Consider the following 17,685-nt stretch of genomic DNA (forward strand, 5'->3'; position numbering starts at 1 on the left):
AAAAAAACAGCTTATACTTAAATATTTTTTGCCACCAAACAAAACTTGGTTTTTCATAGTAATAAAGAAAATAAAAGAAAAATAGTATTTGTATGAGAAACAAAGTTTTTGTGGGTTGGTTGCATAGTTTACTAATAAATTTAATTACAGTTGTGTTGATTTCAGTTTTTCTCTAATCCAAATCCAAAGTTTAATATGAGCATTGTTTTCTGAATGAAATATAAATTATTAAAATACCTTTGTACCAACATAATTATTCTATGTTTCTACCTATAATTATAGTGCCTCTCTGTTCCCTCTTCAATGAATCACTGGTTTGGACTTAAGAATGTTGATCGTTTCTTAGCTAATTAGTCTGCGCAGGTACTAAAATCAAAATGTTTCGACTTTGTTGAAAAAGGCGTTTCACAAGGCTACATTTTTGACCTCTTCATTTTTCTTTTGTTTGTAACATACTTAATAATATGATATGATAAGAGCGGTGGTAGCTCAGTCGGGAAAGCGCCCGCTTCTCACGCCAGAGATGCGGGTTCGAATCCCGGCGCTGACATTTAGCAATGAGTTCTTTGAATTTAAGTACAATGTATACCATCGCTCTTACGGTGAAGGAAAACATCGTGAGGAAACCTGCATATCTAGATTTAGCACATCTAGATATGTGAACCTGAACCCACCAACCCGCAGTGGACCAGCGTGGTGGGAAATGGTCGAAGCTTAGGAAGGCAGTTTAGTCCTCGGGGATATGCACAAAGGTTCCACTGGAGAGAGCCAGGTGCAGGTACTTACACCCCCACAGAGAATAGAATAGAATAGAATGTTATGATTTACTTATGTCGATATGTAGTTTTTGATTATTTAGTTTCCTGATCCTTCTAAATCATAGCTACACTACACCGATGATATAAATTATATCAAATTGTGATCAATGATGAGGAATGAGGTATGATGACTTTCGTTACTACTAACTGGATCCCTCATAGGTCGATTGGTTATATTGACATAGTTGAAAGGATTGGCAGATTTTGATAGGCATAAGCTGTAGATAGATAGATAAGAATATTCTTTATTTGTACACAAGAATAGATTATACAGGGTGTTGCAAAAAGAGTCTACTAAGCCGAAACCTAAATTTTTTTCGCGAATTTCCAAATTTTGATTTCAGTTTCGGGTTTAGATATAACATGCTGCACATGTAGGATTCGGCTTAGTATACCAATTTTGCAACACCCTGTACAAAGCTTAAATACAAACACATAGGTACAAAAAAGGCGGTCTTATCTTATCACTAAAAGCGATTTTTTCAAGACAACCTTTGGCTGGAAGAATATTTATGTTCAGATAGGGTCAAGTGTACTAAAGAATTACTGTAGTAGAACTGGTCCAAGCTTTTAATGTTAATTTAATATAATATTCATAAAATTTATAGACATAGGTAATCATCCTAACTATATATATTATATATAATATTATAAATGCGAAAGTAACTGTGTCTGTCTGTCTGTCTGTCTGTCTGTCTGTTACTCTTTCACGCCAAAACTACTGAACGGATTTGAATGAAATTTGGTATACATATGGTCTAGACCCTGAGAAAGAACATAGGCTACTTTTTATCCCGGAATTCCCACGGGAAAACTTTTTAAGGCGAAGCGAAGCTCGCGGGAACAGCTAGTATTTTATAATAATTTGTTAATCATATCTCGCTATGTAGTACCTAGATAGTCGTGGCTGGACCGGATTACTGATAATGTGATAATTGTTACGTTATTCTAATCGAAACTTAAAACGACATTATTGTGTTCTAGACATGGCGCATGGATAAAAAATATTATCTGAATACCTATTATCATAGGTGTTGCTGTGATCGTAGCATCCAAAATGAAGGTTGAAGACAGACCTGATAAAAATATAAAAGTAGTTTAAGGTTTAAGTCTAGTTTCGAACTTAGTTCAGTAGTCTGCCTAAATATAAATCTTCTCAACGAGAATTCAGCAAATAAGCGCTGCAGTCCATACTCAAGAGTCAAGATCAGCCATTATAAATGACATTCTAAAGTGTGAAACTGACAGCATAAATATAATTGTTTGATGTTAGTAATTATATTACATGAAAGTGAATACAATTAGCAATTTAGGCATGACATAGGCATCGTGTTAGAAGCAAAGGTCAATCTGTATGTCAAACTGGCAAAATAGATAGATAGATAGATAGAATATTCTTTATTTGTACACATAAAAGAAACTTACAAAAACTTAAATACTAACAAATATGTACAAAAATGGCGGTCTTATCGCTTAAAGCGATTTTTTCAAGACAACCTTAGGGTGGAAGGATATTTTGTTTAGAGAGGGGTCAAGTGTACTAAAGAAATGTAAAGGAAAAATTAAAATAATGATTTAGTTATTATATTATAAGTCCCTACAAACTAAATCTATAAACTTACATGTAATTATACTTATATACCTAAAATAAGGATATATATTTTATAATAGACTACATAGACCTACATAAATATAATAATCAGATTTAATAGGATATATATACGTAAGTCTGAAATAATATAATAAGAGCTCCAAAAACAAGACAACATATGCAGTTAAATACTAAGATAGTGTCCCTTCAACATTCTTGTATTTGTGACGTAATTTATTTTATAATCACTTTATGATTTTAGTGAAAAATAAGATGACATTTCCCTACTGTATTTCCGCATTGATAACAGCGCTTGCATCAAAGAAAATTATTCAATTTTGTTAACCTTTCTATTTAAATCTGGCATTACCGTGTTCTTTAGTTAATATACCGTGACATTATGCATATAAATATAATTATATACCTTGCAGATCTTTACTTCCGTGGAACAGTGTTCTTAGCTTAAGAACACTGTTTAGGTATCATAAGTAAAAAAAAATTATGTACTTGATCACAACGGTAATTTAGATCATACCTAGATGATATTCACAACTTAAAAAAAGTACCTAGGTAGGTACTTAACTGCCAGTTTCACAACTTCAGCCGAACCAAGTATGACGTGTAGACTTGAGGAGCTGTTATTGGTTAAATTGTATTTACAGAAATGGAATACTTACAGGAATTACTTACTTCTCTAAGAGCAACATTTAATTTTAGAACCGTGCATCTTTCAGTACCTAAGATTAAGATGAAAAGTACTTAATCAGATTGTTGTTTTTTTTAATACAAGCAACCTTTAAGTCCCTAATTAGGTATTACAGACACCTACAGACTGACGGCGATGCGATTGATGTGCTGATGCAAATGCGTATCAATAATGTATTCAAGCGTATCCTTCGTACCGTCTCGCAAGCGTTTCTTCTTTCTTTACAATATTCTACGCTATTATTAGCAACGATAACCTTATATTGCGTTAAGTGTTACGGTAAATATATGAGGGAAAAACGCTGCCTGGAGCGATTCACCACTGCCTACTAGTGCCGACTCACTAGTGCGTGGAACTGATGCTAAATTAATATAAAATCTCCCCGTAGAATGCTTGTTTACTGTTTGTGGTTAGCGATTTATTGCGACGCTGCGGTAAATGCGATGTCTGCTTTTATAAATTGGTGGCGCTATGCCCTTCCCCAGTCTAGACAGATATGTAGTTAGGCGCAGGGAGGGAGCCTGCGCCCGCCCCGCGCCCCGCGCCCGCCCCGCGTCGTGTGGGACTCTGCTACAGCTACAGAGACTACAGACCAAATTGCGTTAGTCCCGCTTCATCGTCGCCAGGATATTGCGTTTAGGAATGTAAAATACCAGCAAAACCAGTCCGCTACGAACAATTCACTGTTAGTCAAAGTCAAACGCCAATCAGCGTAAATTATGGACTGAAATAAACACAGCAATTTATGACGAGCTAATTTTCTCACAGGGCCGGGGAACTTTGAATGTAGCTTCCTTAGAAATGCATAATAACACAAGAGTGAGTGCAGGTAATAATGAGGAGTGCATGAGCAGTGCATGCATTTGCGTGCCATTTACTGTGGTCCCGATGTGCGTGTGAGCGGGGGGCGGGGCGGGGGGGGCGCGGGGGCCGGGGACGGGGAGTGTTTAGATAACTGAGCACGGCACAATGCGCGACCAGCTACATTCCTGGCGCTGTCGCACACGGGAATTAGCCATAACTTATTTAAGAGCCCATTGCCGCACCGCGAGGACCGTCGAGTGGGCCTGCCTCCGTCATTCACAGGTTCAGTTCAACCGGCAAGTACGCACTTCACCTACTACGGTACATCTCGTCTGTTATAGGAACTCGTAGTCGGTATAAATGAGCTTTGCTTAAGGTTAAGCTGAAGCTGCGTGTAGACTAAACTCGAAAATGTAATAAGTATGTATAATAACAGCGCTGCCTGTAAGTATTCCATACATAGGTAGGTATCTTGACGTTCATTTGAAACTGATCAATAGTTTAATTACAATCACACGACTACAAGAAAATTAATACTTAATTATTTAGTAAGTAGTATCTAAAGTAACCTAAGTACCATCTTTTAAAAAAAAAATATTTCTCAAATTGCCATACTATTTAATACTTAAACCTAATAGTTTTTTTCCTTGACCTGTAATAGAAGTTGTTGTTGTTGCAGTCCTATGGCACCCCAGAGGTGCAGAGGTTCTCCACTAACGTCCGCTAATAGAAGTTATATATACTTATATGTAATTACATATGTACATAATACTTATTATGTATAAGAACCTAAATAATTTTTAAGAATCATTTCATTCTATCACCTGAAAAAACATTGAATAAAACATTAACTAAGTAGTTCCGAATACTGTGGACAAAAACTGATAAAAGCTGCCGACAATTAACAGTTGTTTTTTCAGTATTGTTTTACAATTTAATTCATATTTATTCACAAATAATGAATATTTTCATTGTCAAATCTTCCCAGCTGTAGGTACCTAATAGTGGTCCAAACTGTTGTTAATTAGCACTTCACCATTCACTACAATTTCAAATGTAACCTACGATTCCTCGAAACGTGTACTACCCCTTCGGGGATTACAGTCATGATCAGATTATGTATGTTTCCTCGAAATGTACCTACCAAATATTATTAGTTATGTACATTTTAAGTAAATGTGAAAGAAAAGAGAGAAATGATTTATTCGTTGAAAAAGAAATTCAACAACAAGAATGACGCCTGTTTTATAACTCGCAAAGCTTCAAATAGCAGTTGGGATTCAGTAAAAATTTCTAACATACGTAAATAAGTGATCCTTGGAAAATGCAAAGAACATACTCACATAATTGTGTTGTACCTTAATTGGGCATAGATATGTGTATAAGCGGTTAGCCCTTACTCATGAAGTGATTATACTTGATAATGACAACATAAGTAACACAGACAAAAACTCATACATTACCATTATTGATAAGGTGGTATGCAGGGTATGCTAGCACCACCATCAAAAATATATTTTCTTACTATCTTAACGGTCCCCAAAACTATAGTACTAAACGGGATTACAGCAGGATTTAAAAGTGAACAATTATCTTCAACTATGTGAAGGGACGCGTTGGACCAAAATACCCTATTTATTCTTTACATAAAAGCTACCGGTACCTATACTTTACCTGCATAATAATAATGGACCTTGGCTACACCTAATAAAAAAATCGCGTGACTGGTCCTTAGAATCTTGATTTGTATTGTTCGGCATGGTATATGTAATAATTGACTAGGAGGGTGAATTTCCCGCGGCCAAAATTTGCGTGGCATCAATGAAATCGCTACTAAAAAACAAAGTTCTAATTTTCTAATATTTTTTTCCGGTAATGTGGAATAGTAATCTATATGAAGCACTAAATATTTTATCAATAGGATTAATGGATACTTTACAAAAAAATATTAAACCTCCAAATCTTTCATTGCCGTGTTTGTCCCCAGGTCATCTCGTTTTGTATTATTCTTCATTGATGAAAAAATATTGAGTGTTAAGATTTAAACTTAGTTTCATTTGATACATTAATAGTTAAAGTATTGTTACGAAATACATTTATTAAAATAAATAAAGAATATAACGAACGGTAAGTGAAAATTCATGTGTCCCAGAACTACATTTCATCGCCGTGACCTAAACATGATCAAGGATATTGTTTTATCTATGAACTATGGTCCCCCCCTCGGTACGCTAATCGTTTTTTACAAGTGTCGCCTAACTACTCGACGTGGAAAGAGGTACACAGGTGCCCACGTTTTCGCGCTATAGTGAAAGTTATATTTGTTTTTGGTCACTGGACATTTTTTCTTTCATCGCCGTGGATAGATATAACTGCTATAAAATTAAGTTTGTCTTCTTGAGTAAGCATTCAAAAGAAAGCATTTTGAAAATATTCATCTTATAAAGTGTTTGTTTCTTCGAATAGTTGATACTTTTTTTTGTTATTTATATTTAAAGGCTTGATTTTCATCGCCATTCTTTCATTTCCGTGGTTTCCGTGGCCAAAATTTGCTATGGAAATGAAAAAAAAGTCACGGCAATGAAAAAAATTTCATCGCCATGTCTTGTAAAATAAGATGTATTCATTGCCGTGGCCTGGTTATTAATTTCCGTGGCCAGGTTATTCATTTCCGTGGCCAGGTTATTCATTTCCGTGACATATGTTTTCATCGCCATGGTATGTATGATTAGGAAAATAAAAATATATTTACCTACCATCTTTTGTAATACAGGTTATACCGATCACTGAAATTACCTACAGGACTTGTCAAATTACCTCTTTTTGCAGTTCGATAAAACGGGCGCGTATCGCGATGTATAAAAACTAAATGTATAATTTATCATTAAAAACAATCACAAAATAAGTATTATAATTAACGTTATGTATGAATAAGATCTGTTTTAGCTCAAGCGGCCGGTTCTCATGCCGGAGATGCGGTTGCCAATTCCGGCGCTGACATGTACCAATGAGTTCTTTGAATTTAAGTACAATGTATACCATCGCTCTTACGGTGAAAGAAAATATCGTGAGGATATTTGCATATCTAGATTTAGCACATCTAGATATGCGAACCCACCGACCTGCAGTGGACCAGCGTGGTCGGAAATGGTCCAAGATTAAAAAGGCAGTTTAGACCTTGGGTATATGCACAAAGGTTCCATTCGAGAGAGCCAGGTGCTGGTACTTACACCTCCAGCAGATAATAGAATAGCATAGAATATACATCTCCGCAGGAACTCAGCTGGATGCTAAGTGGCCTAAATGCTGCTTGCCAACGTGTAGGCCTCGGTATGAACTTGGGCAAGATGAAAGTCATGTAGAATGTTCATATCAAACGGGAGCCGGTGATTGTTGGTGAGACAACTATATGTCTACCTCAAGCAGACTATTCGGCTAGGCAGAAGCAATTTCGACAAGGAGGCTAAAAAGCGCATCTAACTGGGTTGGGCTGCATTTGGGAATCATCGTCACATATATATGCCTCTCCTCGGCCATTCCTCAAAGCCTGAAGACAAAGGTCTTCAACCAGTGCACTCTGCCAGTGATGACGTATAGTGCAGAGACGTAGACACTGACATTGGGACTGGTCCACCGATTTAAAGTCACTCAGCGTGCTATGGAGAGAGCTATGCTTGGGATTTCTCTAATGGATCGTATCAGAAAAGAGGTTATCCGTCACAGGACTAAGGTTACCGACATAGCTGTCAAAATGTGCAAGCTTAGGCAGATAGCCAGTAGTAGCTGAAAGCTGGAATTAGGAAGGCCGGGGATCGAGTGTTGTGGCGCTCCTTGGGAGAGACCTATGTCCAGCAGTGGATGATTATAGGCTGATGATGATAAAATACATTTCATATTATTATATCAATTAAAATATACTTTCATTTAGCAAAGAGCTCATAAAATATTCTATGATATCACGTAATCCGTGTAAAATTACACAACACCATCAAAACACCTAGCACCAAAACCTTAAGATAAGTGCGATGACGAGGGAAGCGAGGAGAAGCAGTTAAGTGCACATGCTGCGCCCCACTTCGCTGTTGACGAACATGTACACCTAACTGCACCTATCTTTAGGTTTTGGTGGTTTGTTCGGTGATTTGTAATTCAGCACAGATCATGTCATATCATAATATAGGTATTTTATGAACTTTACATAAAATTTACAGTTCGTATACTGTATAATATTATCATCATCATCATCATCATCATCATCATCTCAGCCATAGGACGTCCACTGCTGAACATAGGCCTCCCCCAATGATTTCCACCTTGTCCAATCGGAGGTGGCCCGCATCCAGTGCTTCTCCGCGGACTTGACTATATCGTCCGTCCATATCGCGGGGGGCCGCCCAACGCTGCGCTTGCCGGTACTTGGTCTCCACTCGAGGACTCTTCTGCTCCACCGACCATCAGTCCTTCGATCAATGTGTCCGGCCCACTGCCATTTCAGCTTACTGACTCGATAGGTCATGTCGGTTACTTTGGTTCTTCTACGGATCTCTTCTGATTCGATCACGTAGAGATACGCCGAGCATAGCCCTTTCCAAAGCTCGCTGGGTGACTCCAAGCCTATTTAAGAGGCCTAAAGACCACGTCTCGGCACCGTAGGTCATCACTGGCAACATGTATTATTATACTTTATGAAAATATAGATGTTATAATAGGTAAGGTATATGTTGGGGTTGTAGGTAAGGTATAGGTTATATGTTGTGAACGATATTAATGTGAAATTAAATATTTCGTTTTTATAAGTCGCAATACGAACCCCATAATACTACTTAAAGAATTCCATACTACATTCTTTATTATTTTATACATACCTACTGTCGTTCCAATATCTATCCAAATATTTCTACCATACATAATCTTGTATAAGTATAAGTTTGCGTTTCCCTCACAGTTTTTTTTATTGCAGTGGATTGATTCTTTCATATCCATAGCACAGTTCTTTCATTGCCGTGGACGTTAGTTTCATTGCCGTGGATGTTTTTTTCATTGCCGTGGACGCTTATTTCATTGCCGTGAACGCATGTGTCATCGCCGTGGCACGAAATTTTTGATCATCTGTATCTCGTTAAGTTTTTAACTTATCTGCTAACCATTAAGTAAGAACACTAACATTAACAAAAACTTTAATAAAAGCGCTTTTTCAATATAAAAAACCTAAAGATAAAAAAGTCCACGGAAATGAAGATTTTTTAGGACTTGTTGAAATCCACCCAGGAGCTTATTATGCAACGGACAAATTGCTGTAGGTTCTTAGGTAATTCTTGTAATAAACATGGATCCTTGTGATACGATGAGAAATATTACCATCGAAGGATTAGATGAAACAATAGACTGACAATTGGATTATTTTTATTACCTACTTACATTCTATGGTACTTACTAAATCTGTAACCCATGATATAACTCATTATATTTTTTCAATAAGTAGGTATTATAAAACACCTTATTTTCTACGCATACAAAAAATATCAAGAATATAATAATATCATGTTTACCTTACTAGTTTTACTAAACTTTGTCAATGTCTAAAATAATTGTTAAAATGACGCTTTTTATCAGCAGTTGACCACATACACGCGGAGAGTGTTGCGTCACACACTTCCTGTTCCGCTCAAAACTACATGCTTACTATATGCCAGTAACAGTTATTACATGGCCCTCAATTACTCGTCTGCACTCCATACATAGTCTACTATATTACTCTAGCTTGACAAAAACTAACGTACGAGAGCTAGCACAGAATCCGTACTTCTAATGCTACGGTGTAGAGTTATATTATACTAGCTGTTCCCGCGCGCTTCGCTTCGCCTTAAAAAGTTTTCCCGTGGGAATTCCGGGATAAAAAGTAGCCTATGTTCTTTCCCAGGGTCTATACCATATGTATACCAAATTTCATTCAAATCCGTTCAGTAGTTATTTCGTGAAAGAGTAACAGACAGACAGACAGACAGACAGACAGACAGACAGACAGAAAGACAGACACAGTTGGGCAGTTCTTCTTTTTAACCTACATAATGGATAAAAAAATATCCCGAATTTGAAAAAAATAACTTTAGCTTTTTGGTGAACTCTTATAATTTTTATGATAGCTAAATTTCTATTCTATCGAAAAAGGTGGTTGGCCGCGAAGTTTAAGTATTTTTTCAAGATTTTCAGAACATAATACGTGGATAAGGCAAAGAAAATTACACCTTCGTCACAGAATCTTTTATTTTATTTTAACGAAATAGTCTTCGTCGATTAAAATGAAACTTTTTTGATACGTTAATAAACAAAATACCATTTTAGAAAACATATGAAAGAATGGATTTTTAGTAATAACAAAATATTTATTAAGTAGTTATTACCACTCTGTCACAATTTCAGCTAAAATGAAGCTTGTTTTTGCTATAAATATTTTTTCGCTACTAATTACAGTAAAAAATTAACAGCATAGACGTTAATATCAATGACTAAATTTAATATAATTTTTCCAAAGTTGCACTATTTATAACATAACATATAAACGACCAAAAATAAGTTGACTACCAGGAGACACCAATCGTTACAGAGTGGTAAACGATGTGACATAGTTGTTATTCTATTAAATATGCGGCAGCGTTTTGGAATAAAACAGTTTTATTTAAAAATAATAATTTAGTAACTTACATATAAATCATTATGGTTTCAAGTTAGTCAAAAAATTTACTGGAGATATCTTTATTATTAGTATAACTAATGAAATCACACTTGAGAACCTCTGGAGAGTGAAATATCCGTATTTCAGGAACTTAAAGGACAAATTTGTTCCAAGTACATAAAATAATGTTTATCTGCACAATTAATATTTTCGGCAACCTAAAATTTAAGTAACATAATGAAAATTACGTAATTTGTTAAAGTTTTAATCAGTCATATTTCGAAAATACAGCAGTGGCTCTAAGAACTTGAAAAAAATACTCTTTCCTTTTTTAATTACCTTAGAAGCTGGAAGGACTTTAATGTTATCATCAAACATCCGATAAATCATTCTCCACCATATTAAACAGTCTACCACATTCATCGTCTGTTCTTGAGAACAATAGCACGAAATTAGCTTTTTCACTAACGAAACTTTTTATTAATGAAGCGCAAGTGTATTGGACGTTCCTTTCGCTTCGTACTTTAACCAAAACGTATAGTTTCTCTTCAATTTTTCTTTGATGAATATTCTCAGGTTGGAGTGTTTGGTAAGAATGTGACAGATTTGTCGTGTGACAGAGGGGTAAAATGTGTTGCAAAGTCGATTAGCATTTAAACAGTAACATAAAGTGTAATATTCACATGTTGATTTCAAAGTAATTGTTATTACCAATGAGTAAATAACAAAATAATAATTTCATTGTATTTTATTTTAACAATTACCTACGTGACGAAGCTGTCGCCGAATAAACACACGCACCTCCTGTCACACTTTGCGGGTGGCCGATACGCGGTGTCTGGATCTCAAAGGGGAAATCTTACCAAGGGGAAAAGGAGACCTTAAACTCAGATCGATGGCAATAAGGACGAGTGGCTCAAACAAATATTTTAAATGGCAACCTACGTGACAGAATGTTACTACTAAAACATTAGGTAGTAAGAGACAAATTTTCAACAATTTTTTTAAATATTTCAGAAATCATTTAAAAATATATATTTTGTTTTACTAAATAAGTAATATCTTCTGGAGTTTAAATAAATTTTTATATTTTATGTTGTCATATATATTTTTTGTAACATTATCGAATATGCGCAGGATGAAGTGGCGGGAGACAGCCAAGATTCGTATGAAATACTCCTCTGTCACGCGGATTTACCACTCTGTAACGTAATTTTAAATACAAAAATATAAATTTATATTTTTGTAAACGTGCACAGCCGTTGTGTTTTTAGTACAATGCACGCTGAAATATAAATAAATAAATAAATATTTGTAAAACTCATGATTTTTTCTTCACAACTGATGGAGACTAAGTTATGTAGGTTAAAAAGAAGAACTGCCCAGTTACTTTCGCATTTATAATATTAGTTAGGATTAGGATTAGTTAGGATTAGGATTAGGATTCTCTGTGGGGGTATAAGTACCAGCATGTGCTTCTCGTATGTAGCCTTTGTGCATATCGCCAAGGACTAAACTGCCTTCATAAGCTCGATTAAGTTCATGCTTAAGTATATTACATTTATACTGAAATGACTCCAATTCTTTAAATTCCATTCTTGCGGTTTCTTGAAACTGTAGAACATGTAAGTAGTCAATTATGTCTCTATTGTGTACTCGACGAGTTTTAAATTGATGGAATACCGGGGTGCACTAAAGGTAAGCGTCCACGTTTCGGGATCGTATTCAGTATTCTTTGTATAGAAATTGACACAAGTCGGCAATGATGACGTGGACGCACGACGTCATCGGCATTGCCGACGCCGCCGCCGTTTACATTTATGACAATCCATCTGGTCCGATACGTACGAATCTGATTGGTGGACGTTTACCTTAAAAGAGCCTCCCTGGGTGACGTATACGTTAGGCTCACCTCGGTCAGTCGGCTACTGACGCTAATCTGACTGGCCAATCACACCACGGTTACACAGTACACACCCTAATACAGCTCTTGAGTTTGTCACCGATACGCTATCGCTATAAGACTGAAATACTTAACCACCTACTTGCTGTACTACTGTGCAAGCTGTGGTGTAAGTTGAAAATATAATCAAACTCATAATAATGTACTCGTATGCGTAAAATGTTACAAATTTCAGCTTCGTTGTGTAACTCAGTAGATGGATAGGTTCTTTGACAATGTCAAGTTAAAAAAACCAGGAAGCGGGATATTTTGTACAAATTGTTTACTTAACAGTTTTCGCGTAGTCAAGAAAACTAACCCTATTTGTTTGGTGATGGCATGGGGATTCCCAGAGCAGGCAAGAATGCAGGAAAAACTTCGATGAATATGAGTCATACATAACCATTTATAAGCTTAAACAACACCGGCCAGTAACAAATGCATTTGTTTTAAATGTTCCGTGGCCGATAAAAAAACAATTTAAAAACGTTTTAACGGTAGTTCACTCATAAAATTCTGTATTTAACTATAAATCTGTAGCTACGTATATAGTAACTCGAGAGCAAAAAAAAAAGTTTCACCTCCCATTGCTATTCCATTATGATATTGGAACTTTTTTATTGCTCATGAGGATATTACCTAAAAGTAACTATAAAATTTATGAGCAGCTCAGTGCAACTCTGGCTGTTATGCGCGTGTACCGGGTTCGATTCCCAGCGAAGACAGTTAAGTATCTTGTTTTAACATACTCGTACACTTGTCCAAAATTAATAATGCACATGCAGATCTTCACACCCGAATCATTAAATCGTAAGAGCCTTAAAAAAAACACTTGCATTTTGCACCTTCTTCGAAAGAAATAGGAGTCAATATCATGTGCCACATAATCGAAAACAACCGATCTGTCAAAGATTTCTATGCGCATTATCAATTTTGGAGCACTGTAAGTACCTAGATATTTTTGTTCCGGTCTAGGTTATGCCCGAAGTTGCTCTAGCCGGTTTATTTGAAGTTTATTATTTAACATTAGCCGTAACAACAATAATAATGCTACAGTTGAGTCGGCAATAGTCAGTCAGTATGCAACAGTAACTCGGTCTCATTGAAAGTGAGTCGAACAGGAGCAAGGGCGATCCACCTCGCTACACAACACACAGCACACTTTCCACTTCAACTGCTACCGAAATTATTAATATTATTATACATATTTGATCAATACAAATTATGTATGACCTATAAAAACCATAGATCTACAGTTTTAAGCGCCAATTCGCCACCTACTTAAATTTGATAAGTAGGTACCTAAAGAATCGGAATACGGTTTTAAATTTACTGACTTACCTAAAAATTACGCGATGAAAAGTCATAAAATTATAACATTGTATGAAAATGTGGAATGCATGCTATTTACTATTTATAGCGTGATCATCACAATGTCAAAATAATTACGTTGCCATGTTGGCCAAAATACCGTAGGTACGACTTATATTTTGCATTCAATTTGCATGATAACATTATACTATAATCAATCGTACATTAATTAACTAAGTATTAAGAAAAAACATCAATAGGATCGCCCGCCACAAAACTATTCGGGGCTTCTTGATCATTTTTTTCATAGCATCAAGTAGGTACTACAAGTACACACATACATCAAATAGGTACTCGTAAGTACCTTTCAGTCGTGAGGACGCGTCAGAGTAGCTGTAACATTTTAGGTCGTAGGTACTGTGGGGGAATCGGCCGTACTGCAGCCGCAGCCGGCCTAAAAAACTGCCCATATACCCTTGCCCGAGTGATCACAAAAGCTGGCACCTTCCCCGATGGTACTATGTATACTTTTGGCGAGTAGCCAACAGACGTGGCGAGTGTTTACTAAACTGTCTGCGAGCACCTCCGGTTGCTGTAAACACGGCAACTGGCAACAGACCTGAACAACGCCACGAATTCCGAGGTGCCTAGCTATACAGGATACTATGTACCGCATAGCCTAAGTTTAAACCAAACAAAATGACTGCAGAATATCTGCAACATGCATATTACACTCACGAGCAATGAAAATGTTACAAAAAGAAGAGCACCAAATTACTCCTAAACGGAAAAGACTTCTACATTTAACAGTGCGTCAGAATAATACCAACTACAAACGTTTAAATTTTGATCAAAATCCTAAATAAATGTTTTTATAAATGGGGTCATTTGTTGGTGATTCTTATTTGTCAATGGAACTTTTTCATTCCATGATTCCGCTATAATAAGGGTGCCGTCGTGGGTTCACCTATAGGTACCTAAGGCATTAGTGCTTAGGACCATCTCACCACCAGATAAAACCGTCCCACGATATTGCTATTACCACTGTATGGCATTCATATCATGTATTTGAAATCATTGCTGTATAATATTGGATATTTGAATTCTATGTTTTATAGGAAGAAAGGTATTATTTTATCATAGCATTACGGAAAAGTTTCATCTTATTCCGTGCAATAGTTTTGGAAAGATAAAGAAAACAAACATACATACAACACTCACAAACTTACGTCTTACGTCTTTTATTAGCATAGAACAACGCAGACTCGGGTGTTTTATATTAGTTTGATGCATTTGATGTTTATTTTGTTGGACTTTGGATAACATTTTATTAGAACGAGGTTTATAAAAAGCCTCGAACAAATAAATAAGACCAGGCAGTATGGGATAGTGCCTTTAGCCTTTTCCGTCAAAAGGAAAAGAAAAAAAAACTTATTGCAGGAGATTGCAGGTGACATTGTTGATTTGTTGTTGATCAACAGATTTTTTGGTTATTCGTCATTGGGTTAGGTTAAGTCATACTAATATTGTGTGGGTTAAGTAGTGCACTGAACAGTTTATTATTTATTTTATTGCACGTGCAATGATTGCAGTTAGCATAATTATATTTAGCGTACCGCAGTACCTACCTCCTATCTACTATCTTCTGTAAGTAACACATATTTATTTCACTCAAGTTAAATTTTCTATGAAATAATGATCTTAAACTGTAGGTAAATTATATATCTGTAAAATACTATAAAGTTCAGGCTCTTACATTGCTGGTGGCACCCTATTTTTTGGTTTTTCACCTCGACATGCAATCCAATAGAATAGAATTCAGTTGAAGCCACGCCTTCAGCAAAATTTAGAATCAGATAGAGTCAATAAACTATTTAAAGTGGAGCACACGCTACTTTCGTCTATCTATATGATGTGAGTAATTTATCCTTGGAGTGTCCAACCAATATTTATTGTTTAAAATGTAAATAGGCCAGAGAGCTGGTCCTAGATCGTGAATTCAGTAATAGGTTTGATATAGTATACGTATTGGTACCTAAACCTAATAACTATGACGTAGCTATACTCTAATTATAATTCTTTAGTTTAACATTCAGACAACAAACAACAGTCATATTCTCAAGTCAACCAAACCGAGATTTGATGATGATATGATGATAAGATACGAGGTCCCTGCAGAGGAAGTTGGATTATAATTTGTTTAATGTAGATTTACTGTTTGACTTGTTAAATAATCACTTAACATTTTGACATTGGTAGGAAGTTTTAAAATGTGGTGATAAAAATGTGTGACAGGATGTTCTAGTATACTTTATGTATACATTGTACATAATTACTCAAACAAGATTGTACATTACCTAACTATATCATTTGTGAATTCTGACCTACACCTAATCTAACTTATTGCGTTTTTCTTATAACTTTATCCACATGAGAAAATGCCCCTGTTACTTTTTTCAGTACTTTACTTATACAGTATATATTTAGTCAATAATTTTATTTTCCAGGCAATATTATACTTATTGAAAGGGAATTTAAATTACCGAACCTTTACGCTAAGTACTTAGGTAGGTATGTCTTTCCATTCAAAACCAATGCAAGGAAACTGAGAAGTGTGGTGAGTCATACTTATCTAAGGTCATTGTCCTGTCCATCCGTCCGTGCACTCCGCGTCGAATAGCTTCTGAGAACAAACAAACCCAGCTCGCGAAAAAAACCCCATCTCATCGCTCTGAAGCTCACGAATTCTGCCGCGCTTCAATGTAAAACCACAAGATACTGTAGAAGTGGCGTCATTTGCGGTCATCGTGTCGCATAATCCCAAACATGATTAGTTGATTACAATCACCAATGAGGGAATAATGGCTGCGAAAGATTATAGTGTTGACATATTAATCAAGATTTAACGGACGGTATCATCCATAATAATTAGAAAGATAATGTTACCAACGCTTTGGATCCACGCCGTGGACTGAGCTTAAATATCTGGAAGTAATTGAATAATCTAACACGCAGTACAGCGGCTCCTGGCTCAGAGCATGAGTGTCATGATGCTACTCATGACATTATTCTGTGTCATGCCGCCTGATGCGCGCGCGCACAGCTCGCGACCTTGCGACCGCCCAAGTGCCACGCGACTACGATAAATGATACAGATTCAAATTATTGTTAAATTGTACGTACAATAGATGCTATTTCAGTCGCCCGCCGTGTTATGATTATGATGAATAAACTGTTCCCTGTGATCATGCAAGCCGGCTAGCCGCTATAAAATATAGCTAAGTACTTAAGTTTATTATGTAGATTGCATCTGCTTCGTGAATTTGGTTTCCTTCAATGTAGTAGTAGTAGTTTCGTCGCCAGTGCCACACTAGCCACTGATCATATGACTTCGCTTTGCTTTTATCTAGTTTTCTTACTCTTCCCTCTAAATTTTCTCCTTACTAGCTACACATACATGTATGCATAATATTATGATAGTTACATAGACATAAACAATTGGAAGTTTGTGCTTTATTAAAATCTTGCATAAATATTATATTATTTTCCTCCTGTCTAATGTTCCCTCTCTTAAATTGTTTATCTTCAGTACTAGGTACTTCAGGTAAAACATGTTACTCATTAAAGTTACCAGTTACCACCCTGCCTCGGTTGCTATAAAAATGAAAATTGAGAAAGCATTTAGAAGCATCGTGACTGCAACGCCTCCTGGCTGCGGCTCCAGTGCGGTTGCATCTGGGGAGCTGCTAAACGGCAATTTGTCTCAGATTAGACGGAACCCACCGCAAACTATGTTGCAAATGGAATTTGAGACCCTTCTGTCGTGTTATGTGGTCGTTT

The 17,685-nt window shown here is 36.2% G+C and overlaps 1 protein-coding gene across 1 annotated transcript in view; it reads left to right on the forward strand.

Moving 5' to 3' along the window:
- The window catches only part of LOC105381115 (beta-1,4-glucuronyltransferase 1), a 37,198-nt gene that overhangs the window by 996 nt on the left and 18,517 nt on the right, over positions 1–17,685 (forward strand). The gene's annotated exons all lie outside the window — the stretch shown is intronic.

This window comes from Plutella xylostella, chromosome 15, assembly GCF_932276165.1.
Source record: "Plutella xylostella chromosome 15, ilPluXylo3.1, whole genome shotgun sequence".
Classification (NCBI taxonomy): Eukaryota; Metazoa; Arthropoda; class Insecta; order Lepidoptera; family Plutellidae; genus Plutella; species Plutella xylostella.